Here is a 21,521-nt window from a genome sequence, read left to right as displayed (position 1 = left end):
TTTCAGATTTCAGAGCCTAAAGCTATTGGAACATGTTAATGAAACAAAAAAAGCCTCTGCAATGTTTAGTATCCAGGATATTTGAAGAATGCTGAACTCTGAGCACTGAATGTTGAAGTATATAATGGAAATATGAGGGTTTGATATTCCTTCTTTTAAATACTTTGAAAGATTTTTCTTCTTAAATATTTTTCCAAATACCAAGGGAGAAAAAAATTCTCAAGAAAATAATAATGTATGAGCTACAACTTAATGAAGTTTTGTAATTCAAATTTTGAAATTCTTTTGTGAATACACATGACTTTTTAGTAGCACATGATATTTTAGTGTATCTCATTAGGTATCCAAGTTTGAAATGTTTGACATCAAGTTCAGGAGGTAAGTTATCACCAAAGAAGCTCCTCTTTTATATAACCTAAATGCTTATACCCTTGTTTTGATCCCCTGGTATTTTAGTTTTGTTTGTTTGTACTCCTTGCTGCAAAGGAGTTTGGTGAGCACAGGAAATGCAACAGCTTTGAACAGAATACATATTTCATATATTTCCGCAGTAATGCTTTCCTTTTTTCTGTTTGCATGTCCCTTTGAACATTTCAAAAGCAATCTCTGGCAAGAAAAATCCTACCAAAAATTCTCCAGGGAACTTTCAAAGTGAAAGCACAAGATATCTTTATATGTGCACTCAGAGGCAAGGTGGCCTTGCAAGGGCCCAGGAGACAAGCTGTCAGATCACTGGCGCTATCATTACAGTAAGATGTACTTTTGGCCAAGGCAGCATGTGGTACATATTTGACTCAGGGTTTTCTGACTCTGTGACAGCAGTATGCCTTTGTTACTTATTCTACACCAAAAAAATCATCTTGAGTTTAGCTGAAGCAAAAAGGGAGGAAAAGAGTCATGTAACTTGTAAGTGCTGTCAAAGGGTTAGGGTTAGGGGCAAAGGGGCAGCTGTAAAGCTGTGCAAAATCAAAGGTAATGCTATTTCAAACATAACTCTGTTTTAAACATTATACTCTGACAGAGAAATCCTGAAGCTTGTCCTGTGTTTGCATGCACACTTGCACTGACAAATTGCATAATTGATATGAGTGCATACACATTTGATTAATCATAATTAAGACTCAGGAATACAGGTACAAAGGCAAAAGTTTTAGGTAAAGTTAACAGAAGTGGTGAAAAGAGATAAGGCTTCGGAAAGTACCACTTTCCATCCAAATTCAAAATAGACAGAAAAATAATATACTGAAGGATGACAATGCAAATTGTCAATATATTGAAGAATGACAATGCCAACACCCAGCTTTCATCAAAATGGGAAGGATTTCATTACAACATTTCAAAAATAGGACTGGAAGGTATGCAGGGGTGCATTAAGTATTAGTGTATTAGTTACACAACATACTTGCTCTTACAGCATGAAGTTTTGTCTCCTGCTCATAGCAGGGTGGTATAACAGTGTACAAATCCTGTCACCCTAGCTCAGGTGATGACATATGGGTTCATGTAATAGTCTCCAAGAGGCCAAAATTATCCAAAGGTTTTTCATGCTTTTCATCCCTTTTTACTTGTTTCTACTGTACATATAAATTATTATTTAATTTCATGGTTTCTCTGGATCATGGTTTCAATTTGCAGACCAAACTTAAGAAAAAAGAGATTTAGGAAATCCTGTATATAAGAGGCTTATTTTCTGCCAATCTTTGTGGATTTCAGAAATATTGGTTAATCTAAGATAGGCAACATGGGGTTTCCTTTTCATCTCTTAAAATATAGCTACTTTGACAATTGAAAACAATAAACAGTTTTCTTATTATTTCTTTCATTTTTCCTTTGTTATATTTTTCACAGGTATTAATGCCATTGAATTAAAAAAATCTCAGGCTTAGTTGACTCCTTTCAATATAGCTTATTTACAAAACATACAGTAACACTGCAGTACTTGAGCCTGAGGCTTATAAGTAGTTGAGTTTGGGTGCATTATGCCAGAAGAACAATGTTATGTTAAGCATAAGAGATGCAATGACGTTGAGCATGGGCAGAAGTGGGGAAAAAAGAAAAAACACGCAGAAAGGACAGTATGAAAAAAGCATATGAATGGAAAGTTTGAGCTGGAAATCATGAGCTAAAGAAAGACAGTCAAGAGGGAAAAAAGAAAACAATACCTTAGTGAAAAGCTAGGCTGAACTTGAAAGGTGAATTGGAGAAATGGAGTTACTAGTCTTCGTCTTTCCATAATGTGGCAGAATGAAAAAAAAAAAAACAGCAAAACACCTACCAACTCAAACCACAGAAAGTGGAAGTACTTTAAACAGCTCTCTTAGACTGGATAAAAGTAGTTGATGACAAAGAAAGAAGTAGTAGCTTTCCTGGCTTTATTAAAATATATGTTCACATTGAGCAGTGACTGGTTGCAGTAAGGTGTACAATCTCCAAATTAAGAAATTTGGTGTTGCCAGCAGCTTTGAAAGTAACAAGTTGCAGCTTGTTTATCTGATTATATTTTAAAAGGGTACAACTCTTCCTGTCATACTACTCATGCTATATAAGTTATTCCAAGCACAAGCAAATTGTCATTAACGGCAAGGGGCAGGTGTCTCAAATCTACACATAAATCAATGTTGCAGCAAAAAGAAAGGAGATTACAGTAATTGCCCATAAAGCAACACAGAATTGTGTGAGATTTAGGCCCTGTTCAATAAGGTAATTCCACACAAATGTGTGGGCTTTATATACTCAAAAGTTGTCCAAAGAAACATGTCACAGAATTAGGGACTTAACAGTTAGTCTTGTGTGTTGAAACAGCCCCAGTTTTTTTTCCAACCACATATGTACTTAAAGGCCTAGGAAAAAACTTCCAAAAAACCTTCCATATCCAGTTTTGTCTTTATCACTAAATAATCAGAACAATTTCTCTTCCCATTGTTTGCCTTGTACAATGAATCAACAGGATTTGTAGATGAGAGGAGGCTGTTCTTTAGAAGGACTTTTCATGCTGCATCCTGCAATATTCTTTATCCCAGTTAGGGTGCTACCACTGGGATAGGTGAAAAAACAAGTTGGTAAAAAAGAACAGTTGGCTAATCAGGATCAAAAATATGTTAATGGATGGTTTAATCCAGCTGAAGACCAGTTTAAGCCAGCTGGAATACTCCAGGGTGGAGTATCCAAGGGGTCTGTCTCCACACCTGTCCTGTTTACACATTTACCCATGACCTGGAAAAGACACTGGTGTGCACTCTTGCAAGTTTGCAGATAAAGAAAACCTGGCAGGAGCAGTTAATATGCTCAAGGACAGGACTGTCATCCAGATGGACCTGGACCTGGTGGAGAAATGGGTCAAGAGGTACCTTATGAAATTCAGAAAAGCCAAAGAAAATCTCTGCAAATAGAGGAACATGTCTTGCAATGATACAAGGTGGAGATTGACCTGCTGGGAAAAGGCTCAGCCAAAAAGAACCTGGGGGCTTAGTGGACAATGAGATGAGCCAGCAGCGCCCTGGCAGCAAAGATGGCCAACAGCCTCCTGGGTTGCATTAGCAGAAAAAGAGCCAGCATACTGAGGAAAGAGATTATCCCCCTCTGCTCAGCACTCCTTAGACTACAGCTAAAGCACTGTTCCCAGTTTTGGTTCCCCCAACCTAAAACAAACATTGATAAACTTGACGAAGTTCAGTGCAGAACCACTGTGGTGACTGGAGGCTGGGGTACTCCTCACCCTGTGAGGAGACATTGAGGGAAAAAGGATGGTCCAGCCTGAAGCAGAGATGGCCTCAGGCAGGAAAAGCAGCTGCCCCTGGCATCTGGAAGGAGACACCAAGGCAGAGTCAAGCTCTTCACAAATATGTATGGTGGGAGAACAAGAAGGAACAGACACTGACTGAACGAGGAGAGTTCTGACTGCTTATAAGAAAAAGCCTGTACAAATAAAAGTAACAGTTTTAACAAATGTAGGAAATGGACAGTAAATTAATATGTGTGAACAGCTTTCTGTGACTAACTATTCTTTACATTCTCTTGTAAAAAAATAAAGCCCAGGGCTCATGTAGAGGTACCTCAATTAATAAACCAGTAAGCAGAGTAAGGGAGTCAAATAGGTAACAGTCACTTAGGAAGCTATTAGAAGACATGGTGGAGAACAGACTGTTAGTTATTGTATATCTCCTAAGAACACAGCTTTAACATTATCAGCATCACATATATATCAATACAATGCAAATATAGTCAATCAGGAGCTGAGTCACATGCTGCAACTATACAGGTGGCTGATGACCTTATAGATTTTTTTATGATTGGAATCATCTGTTTGTATTTCAGAGGGCTACCACAGCAATCTGTTTAAAGCCTCAGCATGAATATTGCTCATTATCACACAATAAATTGCTTCAGTGGATCACAAACAAAGAGCAGTGAGAGAGATATTTAATGAAGTAGAAAGAAGGAGATTGATAATGGGGGGAGAAATATTCATTCCCAGCATCTAAGTGGATAGTTAATAACCCTTTTTCAGAAGCATTTTACATCGTCATACCAAAACTATACAAATGAGACATGCAGAGTGCAATTCCTTGCTAAAACATTGCCCATTTCTAATTTTTTTATTGCTTTTGTAGCATGCATACAGTTCAGAAGCATGCAGATGCATCATTAATTATTTCTGATAACACAGAAGTTCTCAACTTTTCCAGATATTTTCCAAATACCTGACATGGCAGATTCCCAGAAGCTAAGAGCTTCAAATGGACAAAAGAGATTATCTAGGGAAATAGAATGGAAGATAGTCACTGAGGGACCAGGAAAGGCAGGCAGGCAGGCATCCTGTGAGTTTCAATTATTTCTTCTGCCCCGCAGTTTGTTTTGTGAATCGAAATTGGCTCCATTTTAAAAACAAAAATAATAAAACAGTCTCCTTTCCCTAATTAGTTCCCAGCAAATTTGTATTATAAGACCCCAAACAAACAAAAAACCCCAAAGCACAGCTTCCTAGTTCAAAGATTTCTCTGAGTGGTTTTTTTGGGGGGTTGTTGTGGAGCATGTTTATATATATAGATATATATAACATATATATATATGGTATATATAACTTTCTACAGAGAAGATATCCACAGTGTAGGTTTCCAAATTTCTAGAGATGAAAGAAGCTTAAAGAAAGGAGAGAAAATATGATTGTTCAGGCTAGATTTTGATAAAAGTTTAAGATTGTCACTAGGGAATGCAGTATAACTAGATACCCATAAATGTTTTCTGTAGCACATTGAAAGCTGCAACACACTCCGTATAATTAGTGAGAGCCATTGTTATGCTGAAAATGTTCTGAGACCAAAACAACCTTGCCAGGAAGTTACCAGCCAAGAGACAAAAAAAGCTGACTTGGAACAAGGGCTGCTTTACTTGCAAATGATGCCAAGAGACAAAGCTGAGGTATTCTCAGTTGAAGCTTTAACAGCTAGAAGAAAAAAAGAAGTAGGGATCAACTGTTGATTGGAAGAAATTAATTTTGCATAGCAGAGGTGGAACATAGTAGTCTGTATTGAGTAAGACCAGAGAGTAGGGAGGAACCAACAGAAAAAACCTTGTGGTCCTGGTCAAAGCACACTCTTGCAAGGCACTGGGTTCTGTGAAACAATCAGGTTCCAGGCTACTCCACTCCAGGAATCTTAGTCTGGTAAAATCTCACATAGCACTAGTTTTGTCCATTTGTATTAAGTACACGTTGAGGTAATTTAATTCATCCTTTAACTGAGAAAATAGTATGTTTTTATATTTGTGTTTTGAAGCATCAGTTTAAACCTAGTCAATTATTTATTCACAATGGGCTTCCCTTATTTAACAACCAGCTGGCAAACAGACTGACCAACTGGGTTGTGGCAGGTTTCACCAATGAGCAGCAGTTTTCCCAACCAGTCAGCCTCACCTCTGTGCTTGATAAGTTCATGAAGAAGAATTTCCTGGAAGATGTGTAAAAATACATGTAAGACAGGGAGCTGAACACATGGCTTCATCACCTGTTCAACTTTGTGGCCTTTTATGGTGAAGCAACTACATCAGTGGACAAGGGAAGATTTATGGATGTCATCTATCAAAACTTCTTTAAGGCCTTTAATGCAGCCCTCCCCATCATTCTTACCTCTAAATTTCAAAACTATAGGTTTTCCATTAGATGGAATTGTTAGATGGGTTAGGAATTGGCAGGATGGCATGTCCACAGAGTTAGAGTCAATGGCTCGGACAGATTCAAGTGGAACCCAATAATGGGTGGTGTCCCTCGAGGGTTCATCATACTGGTTCAAGTGGGACCAATACTAATCAATGTCTTCATGATAGACATAGTAGGATCCATTCTATGACTAAAGCAGTATTATCTGTGTAGAAAGTAAAAGGCTATAATGTGATTTTGTAGGTCTTCTTGAGCCTTGGTAGTTCAGAGATTTGACCAGTGGGAGCAGTAACCACCTGGGTATGCAGGTGATCCTCAGAAAGGACGGTGAGCTGGCCTTGCCTTGTCCACCTGCTCCTTCACAGTCAAGGCCAGTAGCTGCCCATCAGTCTCCCATGCTAGCACAGCACCAAAACCAAATGTGCCAGTCCCTGAGAATGTCACTCCTAGGGACAATCACATAATCACAGGAACTAGATTGGAAGAAACCTTCAATACCATCGAGTCCAATCCATGCCCTAACACCTCAACTAAACCATGGCACCAAGTGCCACATCCAGTTATTTTTTAAACACATCCAGGGATGGTGACTGAACCACCTCCCTGGGCAGACCATTCCAGTACTTTATCTTTCAAAGCATGATATTTAGTTGGCCGGAATAGATTCTCCCATCCAGAATGCTTTCCTGAAGTAATTTAGCAAAAGATAATTCATGAAAAATAAATTTTTGCTACACTAGTTCTATGTTAATCTTCTTTGAACGAAAAAGTAAAAATAGATATTGGGAAGTTTAAAAAGTAAAAGAAGATAATATTAGCCAACATCATCCCCAGAACATATTTTTAAAGATTGCCTGAAATCAAGAAATTGTTTCCAGATTTTCTACTTGGTTAGAAAATCAATATTAACTTTCAACTGTGATGTAAGATCATGTAGTACAGCTAAGCAAATTAACAGACCTCTGCTGTATTCTAAGCACTGGGGGAAATTGTTGGATTTTTGTTTTGTTTGATTGCTTCTGTTTTTCTTTTTCTTTGGTTTAAACTCAAATCCATCTTCCAACTAGAACATGTCTTTGCTAGTCAGTTCTTCCTGACTCAGTTGTCCTAAAAATAGAATTCCCAGGACACTCTTTTTTGCTTTGGCATTGACTTGTGCTGATTCACCTCAGCAAAGACAGCCTGGCAGGACTGGTAGAAGGACCTGGAAATTACTTGGCAGCTTAAGGTCCTCTTTAAGTCACACTTGGCTATCAATTGTATGTCTGACTGGTGATACAGGTCTAGACAAGGTTATTATGTGCTGACTTTCCAAATCTGAGGTCTGTGCTCCTTATACTGAATATATTATTGCTTCTTGCTCAATAAAACTAGTCTAGAACTGATTCTTAAACAAATCTCGGTGTTTATGCCATGAAATCTTGCTTTAGGACTCATTTAGGAGAATGACCAAATAATGGAAAATACACCCTCACAATATTATTTGTATTTTTATAAAGTGAGACAGACTAATCACTGCTTTTAAAAAGCTGTGGTTCGTGGTACAGAATTCTAAGACAAACTCAGCATGCCATGCTGAAAGTGTTGAATTTGTATTCACTGTGGAGAGGAATGAGTTGAATCTCTCCTGCTTGGGAGAAAATCTGTCTGGGAAAGTTGGATATAATATCCTTTATGTGACATATTGAAAGAAAATAAATCTAGGCTAACTTCTTCATGATCCTAACATCACTGATGATTTACCTAAAATCTAGACCATGCATGACCAACATATCTGTGTTGCAGTAGTGGCCAGAAAAAAACTTACTTTTTTAAATTTTCCACAGGCTCTGAACTATCTTCATCTCTAACAGTAGAGTCCAAGACATTATAGCATCTGGTTTTATATTATAATGGAATTTCAGGATAGTTTAACTTCCTAACCCAAAGCACAGTGACCTTTGATTCTTTTCCATTTCAGTACAAAGTAAACTAACTGAAACTGGTAACATCACACCTGTTGGAAGTTGCCAAATTTCTTTTCCAGCTCACAGTCATACAACATACACCTTAGAGGCTGATTTACATCTTCACAGGAGTCGATATTAGAGGGACAATTAGTTGAAAATTTCTAGTTAAAATTCATTTTCTTTGATTTCAAACAGATTAGCTACAGTTAGACCAATGTACTTTTATTGTTGCCTGACTTTGCATATGTTATGCTTAACAGATATCTCTTTCTCCACATAGCCTTTGCAAACGTCAAGTTATTCAAAACTCAAAACATCTTCTGTCCATATAATTCTCCCTTCCAAGGCTTTGAAACAATCAAACTACCACTGTATTCTAACAAAACCAGTTACGTTTTCAAATAGATGTGAGATTTAAATATTTTGCTGACTTAAGTAGGGCTAATGTAGATAGATTAATATTTTGTGTTTTAAATATGTATCCTTTCTAGCTTAAGGAAACCTATACACTGAATTCACAATGGTGGCATTAAAACCTCCTAGAATTTCCCAAAGAACTTATGAATCCCTTCATATGATTTTTTTTTTTTTTAATATTTGAGCAGAGAAGCCTGAGATCACTGTAAGAAAATCAAATTCCTTTTTCACAAGGAAAAGTGGGGAGGAGTTTATTTGTTGTAATTTGAAATGCAACAAATGTTTGCCTAAACAAAGAAATGTATCAACACGCATCATACTGACTTGAGGTGGCAAAGGGGTTTATGACATCTCATTTATCCATTTTGCCAGTGACTCTCCTGTCCTTTGGTTTATTATCTGTCAAGCTCTGCTTTTGATGGGGTTTGAAGACCCTAAATGTACTAGAATAATTTCTGCATGGAGTTAAGTATTCTGGCAAAGGCAGATGATAGGCAAGTTCCAGTAGGCTGCAGCTTAGGTACTGAAACAAATCTGTGAAGAACACGTCTGTAAATTCATATCTGTGATGCAAAAGAAAAAGAAAAAAAATTAAAGAGTTTTACAAAGCTGGAAATTACTACTGAAACCTGCAAAAAAAAGAAAAGTGAGGAGACTTTGTAAACATCTGCAAATTATCTTTATCCAGCTACAAAGTGCTCCAGAAGAGTCTACCTGAAGAAGACAAACACATGCACCTCAGTTTAGCATTTCATCAGGCTATGTTTATTTGTTTCATATGCAGTGGTATGCTCAGATGGAAACATCTTGCATTAAACTCAAGCCCCTGAAGATCTGAGTGTGAGGTTTTGGGAAAAGGTACATTTAAGGTGGCAGGAAAATGGAGCAGACAGACTTAATTATGAAGTCTAGAGCAGCTGGACTGTGACGTCTTGTTTCTGGGAAGAAATCATAAACGGACAACCCGAGGCCAGGAAATTTATTGGACGGGCACAGAAGAGGGAGGGAGGGATGGCTCAGAGTACCTGGCTCAGCAGACTTGGAAGCCGCACAGCAATCTAGTGGATGGTGTGCAGAGGGAGTGTAAACGGGCTCACAAAGCTTCTCTTTCATTTTCCTTCTGGCTTGGCCAAGTTTTATCCCGAGCTCTCTGTTACCAAAAAAAGATTGGCCTAGTTATTCATCATTAAAACTCAGCTGAGTATTGGTTAGATGACTTTGGAAGCTTCAGAGCTCATTATTTCTGAATACTTGGTGGCCTTTCAACATTAATACATTCCATGTTATTAAGAAAAAGAAGAGCTAAATTAGGCTTTTGAGAAAGCATATAAGTCCTTAATATTTCTGTGAACATAATGCAATGCAAGTTTTTTTTCTATTTCACATGTGGTACTGAACAATAAAGAATAAATTTATTTTAGCAACCAAAATTATCCCCTTCCCTCATCTTCATTTTTTCACTCATTCAAAAATAAAGAAAAATTACTCTAATTTAGTGTTAAAAATTTCAGACTGATATGGTAGGCAAATATTTTCTTTGTTGGCTGGATGCTTAACAACATATAAAATACATATTAATTATATGTATTAAAAGATGTGTAATATATAATAGATGAATATAAATATAATATGTTCCAGATAGAAACTTGAAAATTAGCAAAAGGCGAGTAATTTTCAGTCAACAAGATGAATATTCATGATAAGATAGGATTCATAATAAAGTTGAAAAATATTAATCTTAAATATTATGGTGCACAAGCTGAATAATTTTGTGGTTTTTAATGCTCTGCTAGCCTCTATTAGAGTGCTATTTTGCCACTTCTCTGGAGTTAGTGTTTTGTTAATGTTCCTGTGTAGATCTACCTTTTCATTGTTTTTTAGCTCTGCTATAGGACGAAACTTGGCATACTAGGTCTGTTTACAATAGGAAAAAATATATTTTCACTACATTTCATTTAAATATTATATTTTGAAGATATAGAAAAGATATAACAAGATGTGTTTGGGGCTTAAAATTTTTACTTCATCAGAAACAAAACGTTTGGTTTTTAAGAAAAAGATTTCTTAACAATAAAAAAATTATTTCCCCTGGAATACTAAGAGTTGCTGCTTAGTTGCTGCTTAGATAGTTTACTTGTTTTTTAAAATCTCTCCAAAATATTTAATTGTTAATAGTTCTGGCTTTTAAATAGTACTCTTTTTCACACAAATGTCTTCCTACTTGCCTGCTTCCCAAAGTGCAAGCACTAAGAACCATGAATTCAACAGTGTAAGCAGACAAAGCACATGATAGAAACATATTTATTTTCCTGAGTTTTGTTTCATTTTGTGCTTTCCTGTTGGTGAAATAGTTCTTTCCATTGAAGACAGCCCAAAGTCTTTCTCAATTGCTATTTCCTGACTGGTACTCCCCCTTCATTATCTTTGCTTGTTCACAAACAATAAAAAAACAAACTATAAACACAGAACACTGCTTCACTTGGTGTGAAGCACTGAACAAACATACATAATTTATGCTTTACTTTGCCAGCAGTCACAGAAGAATCAGAATCTCTTGCATTGCTATAGCTAGAAGAGCACAGAGAAAATTCAGTTTTAAACTGGACATTAAAACATGTCAGTGACTTGTTTGTAATTGGTCATGATGACATCGTGTCATCTTCTTAGAGTGTCTATTATATTTCTGTAAATATACTGCTTGATTGAAGAACTGAGGTAACAAATAGATTTTTTTTTTTTTGGTACAAAATCTCCATCATTCTAAGGGACATTTGACCACAGGATATTTGTTTTAGGTAGTGAGGTCAGATTCACAATCTGGTTCATGCAATATGGACATATGCACACCTACTCCAGTGAAAGAATGATCTTTGTCTCTAGAAAAAATATATTCTTTATGTCAATTACATTTTTGCTGTTCAAACAAAATTTTACTCTTTACTGCAGGCAATGCAAGCATGTTCTTAATAGTCTTTCACCCAGACGCAGTGATTTTGTCTTTCCTCTGTTTCATGACAGTATTGCAAGCTCTGACTTCAAGATTGTCACAAGACATAAATTACTGGTGGGAAATAGAATTCGTACCATTAAAGCTCTTAAGTACTTTGTAAAGGAGTTCCTCCATCAGAGGCTTATTGAGCTGTTTCTGTGACAGCGTGGCTGTTAGCAGCTGGTGTGCATTACTGCTGGCAAGGCCAGAGTCAGGCACGCCTGCCTGGGGTACCCACAGGTGGCAGAAGAGAAACAGCTGCAGGCACATCTGCAGGTCAGCAGAGAGGAGCAATGGTCCATCAGGAGAGAGCCAGGAGGTTGGAGAGCTCTGGAGCTGCCAGGAGTGATTCATTCATGGAGCCTGAAGGTTTTAGCTTTGTTCCTGCCATGTAAGCAAGTCAAATGCACTCATAAGGAGAACAGTAGCATCTAGGCCTTGCTTTTGTAAACCTATAAGCACCACTAATATTTTTTATGGGGGCCTTTTGATGCTATTGTTTTAGCAGGCCTGTTGCTCTGATGAAGAAATCTACTGTAGTTGCAATAATTTTGATTTTTATTGATTCATCCAGTACATTTATAGATTTTTCTTCTAGTCCTGCTATCCTAAATTGACTCTGTAATAGGATTTAGTTCACAAAATCATTCAGTTATCACAAATTGTTTGCTTTTGCTCGCTTAAAAATGCCATTGTGCCTTTTTTTTTTTTTTTTCACAGAAAGACAGTTATATTCTGAAGGCACAAGAAGCTCTCACATGGCACATCATGGTTTTGCAAGCAAAATGGGTTATTCTGTCTGTTCACTCTGAGGTTGAGTTAGGTCTCCGGCACCAATTCTCACCTTTAAATTTGATTTTGCTGACCAGCTCTGGTTTTTTTTCAAGGCCTTAAATTTGAGCTGTGTAAAAAGTTACCTAATAGACTGGTTTTAATTTAAAAAAACAAACCTTTGTATACTGGCAGTCCTAAACAAAAATTAGAATTATAAATATTATTGAATTGGTGGGTTACTGAGATTTTTAAATACAATGAAGCATTGTATTTAAGCATTGTATTTGCATTTCAAGCAGGTTTTTTATTTTTTAAACTCATACTCCTATATCTCTGACTAATACATATTGATTCAAGTCAAGAATATGCCACAAATATTCCTAATATATTCCTCATTCTAATAAAATCCTATTGTATTACACAAAGTTGTCAGGCATTCACATTACAGCTAATGTTGTTATTTCTATACAAAGTTACAGCTGTTCATCACAAAAATTTCCTTCCTCTAGATCATTAGTTCTCCTCTATTATAAATGCTAATTATATGAAATATAATAAAGAGTCTTTCAATCTCCATTTTTTCTTGGAATAATATCCAGTTTGTTTTCTAATTCACAACAATTAGGTAAAATCACACCCTCCTCATTCAGGGCAAAATAACTGCAACATCAAGATTTTAACAACCAATTTAGAACACATTAAAATTAATATGGTGGAACTCACTTTGATGAGTAACCACTGCAATGTAATATCTAATGAACCAGAATGTCAATGCAGACTTGAAATTTGAATAGTTGTTTTTACTTGCCTTTACCAAAAAGGAAAACAAAAACATTTCTAAAGCAAATATTCTTCGAGTACCATCACTGAAAACTCAGACTAATGTGTTACTGCAGAAATGGTTATATTAAAAGGCATAGGCAGTGAGAAAAAAACCCTTTCATTTTAAGAAAAAAACATTAATGCAAACATTTTATGGTGAATTATGTTGATGTTTTGCCATTACTTCAAATCTGTAATACACTGAAAAAATCCCTAGTTTACAGAGAAATTTGTGCTTCTTTCCTTCTTTGTGTTTGTGTATCTGTAGAACTTTAAAATATAGTAGAAATGGGAACTAACCAGCTTCATAAAATGCAATTCTACCGTGCTTCAGCTTCCCTTACCTACAAATTCAGAAGATTCAGCTAAAAAGCTGACAGAACATCTGTGGTTTTTTCCTCCACAAGGATGTCACCAGCACAGGAGAATCTGAAAGTAACATCTGGATCCATCTTGCTAGTTAATGGATTTTTTCCTTGAGGAATAATCTGAGCATGATAGAAGAGCAAAGGTTCACTCTATCCTGCAGAATGTCCATTATCAGGGAACTAGCATTAGGGGAGAAAAGTAATTGGCAAACTAAGCACATTCAAAATATGGGATTTATTCAGAATACAGATCTTACCTGCTATTTCAGTGTTACTGCTTAAGGTAAATAGCATAGCATTTGTAAATGCTGAATCTTTTCACATTTGATGTATGATATAAACCAGGATTTTGGTAATACTGCATTCTTTCATTTTGAGCCTACTATGTTTAACAAGGTTTTCTAATGAGACTGCAATTCTCCAGAGTGTCTGTCACTGAGGCTTCTGTGCAACATATCTGCCCTCATACATTATGCAAAGCTCAGCAGAAGATTTGCCTATGGTTTTGATAGGCAAAATTTAAGAAAATTAAAATAACAAAACTAAACTTATCCTTTTTTTAAACAGTTTTAGAAGTGGGCTATATTTTAAATGGGAAGTTATTCCATAATGTATGTGGGAGCCTTGTAGAAGGTCTTTCATTTATCCTTTTTTTCTAAATCCAAGTGTATCTGTGAACTCTCTCCTGGACACAGGTTTCTGTTTGTCACAGCAGAGAACTAAATGGCAGTAGAGGTTGGCTTACATGCTTAGATGATCATTTCCAGACTGCATGTGAGTGACAGCAATAAGGGATCTCTTTTCAATTAAATGTGCACACTATTTAAGGGTTTGCCATTGTTCGGTTTGTTAATCAGCCATTTGTCTTTGAATTTCCTTCTTTCTCAGTTTTAGAGCTGTGCTATGTTTTGCAAGAGTAAGGAGACATTCATAATTACTCGAAGTGATCTTCATTTTCCTCTTAGTACATTAGAGACTGAAGAACAGGTTACCAGTGTATACGCTCCATTCCTTGGCAGAAGTTCTGTGCCTGAGCACCATTAGTGTCACAGAGATCCATTTGATTCCTCACAAAGGAACTATACAGGTCTAAGAATTCATAGGATTTGAGTAATTATGCATGGCAATCTAAAGCCAAGCTTTTCATTTGGGAGGATTTCCTCTTTGGTTGCTTTAGTTCACATTGGTGATTCTAATGACTGATTAGAACCCCGATTCTAAGGATTGTGGTAAATTCAAGTGAAAATGTCCATAAATCTTTAGCTCAGCCAAAGTCACTATTTAATGTCACTATTTAATATAAAAGTTTGTAAGTCATATTGCTTTTAAAGAACAGAAAAGTCTTTCTTTAAATATTCTATTCATTTGTTGAAAAATTGGACAGATACTCTCCCCAGAAATTAAATAAATAAAAACACTCTTACTGCTCTATTCTGCAACATCATTAAAAAACCCAAACATCTTTCAAAGCATCTGGTAAACATAATTTTGTGTTTTCAATATATTTTTTTGTAGAAGAATTCCAAAGAAATGTGAATCTTCAAAAGGCTCTCTGGTCTCAAATAATGCTACTGGAAACAATTTTCCATCCATTACAAGTAACAGGCAGTAAAAATCCACAAACAATGAACTCCTTAAATTTAAAATAACATTTTAACAAAGATTTTGCTTTTTCAGGCTGTAAAAGGAAAACTCTTTAAGGTTTTTTTAAGGTTTTTACTAAACTCTGAGGACAGAAAAATGACATAAATAAATGAAGTAGCAATAATCAAAACCAAAGACACAAGATAAAAATGACATATTAATTTTAGGTGTACACCTAATTTTTGGGTCTTCATTAAATCAAATCAGACACCCCTACAATGAAACATAACATGAGGAATGATCATGAAGGTTTTCAGCCTATTTCTTTTAGCTCTGTAATTTCCCTGAAAGTTAAAAATCAAACAATCTAGAGCACAGGGGCAAGATATTTCCAAATAGCACAGCAAATGTGTTCGTAAATAGTGCAGTGTCACTGTATGAAATGGGTTTTTTGATTTGTTTGGATTTTTTTACAAGAATAACTTTCTAAGTCTTCACTACTTCTCATTTTGTTATGGCAAATGTAGAACAGGTCCTTCTTTCCCCATGTTTTATATGTTTAAGGTGACATTTTACACAAAAGAGGAAACTTTAACATAATAGATATCTGTACCTAGTTCCTAGAGGATCATAAAATGTTTCATTGAAATTTAACACCAGTAAATATGTTTCATAATATCTCAAACGCATCTGTGAAAAAAATATTTAATTAAAATTAGTATTTACTGACCTTTTGACAGAGAAAACCATCACTAGATATTAACAATAGGAATCATATGGGGTTGCAGAGCTCTAAGAAATTGTGTTATCTTGCCTCAATCCTCACTGAATTAATTATCTGTGTTGTGACCACCACAGGTCAAAAGTAGAAAAAGAAACCCTTTGTGCTTGTTAGGGCAAACTGAATGTGACGGTTTAGGGTAAAGTAAAACTCACAAAGTACCAAGGACTCTTGGGCTTTATGCATAAAATCTACCAGTTGTTTACCATATATACTCTGTGTACGCTGATTCTACCTGTCTCCTCAAAGATAAACTGCTGAGTAGGAATAATCATCTAACAAATCAAAATGTCAGCCAAGTCTAAAAAAAATATTTTTTAAAATTCTTATTCTCATGGAGTTATTTCACTGTGTTATGAAAAGAATATTGCACATTCTGTTAAAACACCCCAAAACAAAACAACACAACAGCCTGCTGCCACAAGAAAAATAGTGTTTTCCAAATAACTCTAGAGGATTATGTTGCTAACCCTTGTGGGTTTGAAATAACCTGACCTAAGAGTTCAAGCTTTTGCTCTAATCTAACAATAAAGGAAAAGTCATACATTTATGATTTTGTAATGCATGGTGTGCTCCAATGCTGCTTTTGTATTTTATGTGGATGCTCTGCAAATCCATCTGTCCCTCCATAGCTGTAGTCTGGCACTAGCCAAATTATCTCTGAAAAGACTGTAAATTCCATCATGCAGCTGCAAGCACAAAGTAGTCATTTTTCGTGACTACTGTCAGGAAAAATGAAAAATGTTCACATTTTATGGTCTTAATTTCTGCATTAAGTAGTTCTTACCTTTCATTTTTCTGGCCTGAAGAATGGAAGTGATTTTATATCATTTTAAACCTTCAAGATCTAGATATCTGAGGGAAAACTATATATTGAAATTGCATGTCTTTCCTTTATATGCAGGCACAGATATTGACACACTTTTTTATTGTTTTTTTTGCTTTTTTGGTTTTTGTTTTTGTTTTTGTGGGGTTTTTTTGCTTTGTAGCATAGATTGGCTATGTTAATTTGGTGGTGGGAAACTCCTTTCCATGAGGCAGGTGGATATCATCACCACAAAAAGACAAATATAAAGATTAGGTTATTCAATTTTTTTATGTTATACAAGGTGAAAGCAAAATTTCAAAACATTTACTGCTCATCCACAGTAACTAATTAGACTAATTAGAGCTCCTTTCAGGCTGGGAGTTTCCTGTCAGGCTGGGAAATTGCTATTTCTGTTCAAAATACTTAGTTTTTCCATATGCAGATGGAAGAATTTTCAGCCGCCCGTACAATCTTTTTAATCATATATATGCACCTGAGTACAGCAGACTCCATAGCTTATTTAATGGAAAACTCTTTCAGAATAATGGGAACTCCACATCCCTGAACACAATCCATAACAGCAAGGGGAAGATGCTGAGCTATGCCTCCAGCACTTGGGTGATCTCTCTAAGGTCTGAAGCACAACATGACTGACACACAGAGCTGTGCCCTAACAGTGCCTCCCACGTCTGTAAAACAAGAAGTGAAAGGCAGTCAAAGCACCTCAAAGTGTTTAAGGATTTCATTCAGTTGTCTACAGGCAGGTGTCTGTTGGCATCTGAAAAGTCTTGCAGCCCTGGAAACACCCAGGTGGAGTTGACCATTGAGATGCAGGGTTTATGGCTTATCTGTGCCATAAAGGACAGGCATTGGGAGAACAAAGAGGATATCTTAGGGCAAATTAAATGGCATTAGATGCCTCTCCCTAGGCAACTGAATCACACCAGCTAATAACCTGAAAACCTTTGGAGAAAATGTAAGTCACCTATCCCAATTCTTCACAACTGATTAAGGTATTACATTAGCTCGAATTTTTGAGCTGGAGTTACTGTGTTCAGAGAAAATTTCTCAGTCATCTGCACTGACGGTACACTGATTGCATGGCAGAGCAGATTTTGAGAGTGCTACCTGGATCCTGTGTGGAGGAAATTAAGACAAATGATACAGTCATGGAGTGCAGCCCAATGCAACCCAGCTGCTAATGAGAATCCAGTCTGTGGAATCAGAGTAGAGCTTAGCCTAAGCAAGAAATCCTGAAACACATATGACCAGATGTTGGGACCACTACTTGTTTCCCTGTGCAGATACAATTTTTTTGAAATATACTGTTTGCTAAAGTAGATATAATCAATATATAACCTGTTTTCAGTGACTATGTAGCAACACTATAACTCCTTCGTACCAGCTGAAGCAGTTTGTTTCTGTCAAAGAGATGCAAGCACTTCCAGGAGAAGAGAGGCTCTCCACCTCAGCTACTGAAACCATCCTGCTGGCAGTCAGTACCAAAGAGCCCTGAGCAGAATAATTAATAAATAGGCTCTTAATAAATAAAACAACAAACATGGGAATCCGGATGCTACCACAGTTCATATACTGGACTGTATATATGTTCATCTACAACACTCCTAGAGAGTGTCCATTTCCTCTCAAGGTCCCCATGCTCTACAAATTGTCCAGGCTTCTGAGTATGAGTTATCTGACTGCTGTCCAGCCATCATTTCTCATTTCTATTCTCCAACAATCAGTAGATGCAGAGGGATCTTTGAAATTAACTAAAGCATTAAGAAACCTTCAAAAATACTGAACTAAACATCTCAATTGACTTCAGTCAGCTCCAAATCATGTGAAGGCTGCTAAATTTGAGGGCATGGACATTTGTTTACAGCATTTTGTGCACAAATCTGATTTGACCTCAAATACACTAACAGAGATAAGCTGTGATGATTGCATAATCTAATTTTGACCATATTCTGTAGTATGTGGCCTAATCAAGGGCATTCTTGAAAATATAGGCAGCAAGTACATGATAAAACATTTTTCTCAAAGTAATTAGGCAGACTACAGACAATGTTGTACTTCAAACTGTATAACATTAAAGGTATAGTAGAGATAGGGATAATATTTCTGTGCATCCTCAAGCACCTAAATTTAGGCATTTAGAAAAACTGTTGGAAAGTCTTAGAGACTTAAGCAAACCTGAAATCAACTCTGACTATACTGACTTGAATGTGATACTGTGTGCTACTTTGTAGATTATAAATTTTTGATCTGGCCTAGGAGATTACTACCATGAGATTTTTTTACTAGACCTTGTCAATATTTTTTTAGAAACGCTTATTGTGAAGACGTTTCCCTATTTGATAGATTTCTGTGTAATTTTTATCAGTTTTGCTAAAAAGCCACAAACAGCAATGAATGTAACAGGCAAAAAAAAAAAAAAGCTTTGAGAGCTAAAGAAATAAGTGTAGTTCATGGGTATTCTGAGAAATGCCTTCAGTGCATGTTAGTCTTGAACCGTATTAGTGTCAATGACAGCCTGCCACTGCCTTTATGCAGGGCACTGGTATTGCATATAGAAAAATATGATAATTTTACACAGATTCAGCTGTGGTTTGGAAGAATGAGGTGATTATGTCTGTAACCTTTGAACCCTCGTATCCAAAGCACAAAGGATAATTTCATTGACATGTGTAATTGCTCTCTTCAACTCTCCTAATGTCTTTTTCATCCCAGACTCCAGTGCCATGCTGTTCTTTTGCATCTCTGCTGTGAGAGAGGCTCGAATGGCAGGCTGTGAATGATTAAACTCTGAATAGAGCTGCATCTACTTGGAAAGGTTTACAGCTGCTGTTTGATCCAGTCCCAAAACTTACATTTGTGTGACACTGCATTTGCTCATCAAATTAAATTCGCTTATAAAAAAAATCATTATTGTGTTATGAATGCCACATTACAAATTATTTCAAACCACAGATGTCACTGTTCTAAATGTATGTATAAGTCTTAATGACATATTAAAGTAATGAGAAATTGCATGCAACTCAGGAACTTCCTTTTTTTCCTCATCCAAAAGTTCATTACATTTTTCAAAGGTCTGGCACACAATTTTACAAAACATTGCATGAATATATTGCAATATTGATACAAATTCCGTGTTTGGACACTCTTGTTTTGTTCTCCACAGATCCTTTCCAAAGTACACTATTCATTGATTTTGAATAAATTATTATATATCTCAACCCTTAGAAACTGAAGGAATAAAATATTTAGACTCCCAAAATGCTGATACTTCTAATTTCTGTCCAAACACCTCTGAGAGATATTATAACTTTTTGACATTTAGGATGAAATAAAACTGAGGAGATAAAAGGCTAAGATATGCAAGTGAAACCAAAGTATCAATCTTCACCTATGACTAGAACTGAAATTATGAGGGTTTTTAAGGAAACATTATAAAATGTGTGAGCACAGCACCCCTGATTTCCACTCTGCAGGAAACAGAATCTGTTAAATGTTTATCACCCACTTCTGCTTGCTTTGTTTTGGGAAGGTTTCAGAACCTCAGTGTGACCTTGGGGAAGTGTGTAAGTAGCTGAGATATTGCACACACATCTAAAGTTGTGCTGAGAACATGTTCCATTTGTAAAGCCACACAGTGAAAGGCCCAGAGAAACTTTCCTTCAGAGACCTGGCACAGACATCACTAAAAGTTCCTAGAACAAAACAGGTCCCATTAATCTCTTGAGGATGCATTAAACTAGCATAAACCAGATCAACTTTGGCTGCTGCAAGCTACATGAAGCTGCAGCTGTTGTTTTTTTAGCACTTTTTTTTTTCACTTTTCTCACTCATGCTTCCCTGGGTGTGCACTGGGTGCTGGAGCCCAGGCGCTGCCATGGGGCTCTGTGAAGAGGGGCCAGGGCTCACCCAGCCAAACACACCAGCTCCACATGGATCCAGTATCAGAGCAGACCTACAGTAGGACATGACTGAGGTCCCCAGCCAAGATGACAGCATTGGTGAGAAAGTGTACTTAAGAAAGGGTAAAAAAATACTGCATGGAAGTTTTGAAAGAGGAGTAAGGAAAAAAGTGTGATCAACAGACCTGCAGACTTGCAGGTGAGAGAAGGAGGTGGAGGAGTCAAGATGGACCTGGGAAGCAGGAGGTGTTTTCATTTTTTATTTTGTTTATCACTATGCAAATCTGGTTTAATTGCAATAAATTAAATTTATTTTCCCCAAGTTGAGCCTGTTGTGGTCATGGTAAGTGAACTCCCTGTGCTTTTTCCACCCCATGAGCTTTTTGATCCTATTACCTCCCCTGTCCTCTTAATGAGGAGGGTAAGAGCATGGCTGAGGGGGGCAGCTGGCAGCCAGGCAAGGTCAGCCCACACAATGTACATTGAACCACAAATACTCAAGTTAAGCCCTAGACCTTGCAACTGTCTTCCCAACAATTTTATCATAATTCAGCTTTGCTAATTAGAGGGTAAACATGGTTTAGTTATAGCAACCTGTTAGGGATGGATTCCAGCAAACAAAAACAAAAGTACAGACACTGGCAATGGTTATTCTCAGGGATGGTCTGCCTCATGCTGACTGATGAAGGCAAATCTTAAAACCTCAGGGGGAAGTCTCTGTGTTACACTTTCCATAACTCTGTTCTATTCTTAGATATCTACAATTGGTTATGATTTATTCTTTTTTTTTTTTTTCTGGAAAAAAGGGGAAATGTAAATAAATTTAAAAGGTAAACAGGGTGTTAAGTATTATGTTGTGCTAGCAGTGTCATATTACAAAAACAGGTATTCTCATGCTACTCTACCTGTCAGTAAATCCCTCAATCCATTGCCACTGATTATAAATAGTTGAAAA

At 36.6% G+C, this 21,521-nt stretch overlaps 1 long non-coding RNA gene across 1 annotated transcript in view; it reads right to left on the bottom strand.

Annotated features, from left to right (window-relative positions):
- Positions 1-7,957: 7,957 nt before the first annotated feature.
- Positions 7,958-21,521, bottom strand: part of LOC143694162 (uncharacterized) — a 50,600-nt gene continuing 37,036 nt past the window's right edge. Inside the window, exons 2-3 of the long non-coding RNA XR_013182460.1 lie at positions 9,546-9,670; positions 7,958-9,083 (exon numbers count right to left, since the gene is read on the bottom strand). This is a non-coding gene — a long non-coding RNA (uncharacterized LOC143694162). The remainder of the gene's footprint in view (positions 9,084-9,545; positions 9,671-21,521) is intronic.

This window comes from Agelaius phoeniceus, chromosome 5, assembly GCF_051311805.1.
Source record: "Agelaius phoeniceus isolate bAgePho1 chromosome 5, bAgePho1.hap1, whole genome shotgun sequence".
Taxonomy (NCBI): Eukaryota; Metazoa; Chordata; class Aves; order Passeriformes; family Icteridae; genus Agelaius; species Agelaius phoeniceus.
This window is presented reverse-complemented; position numbering and strand designations above follow the sequence as displayed.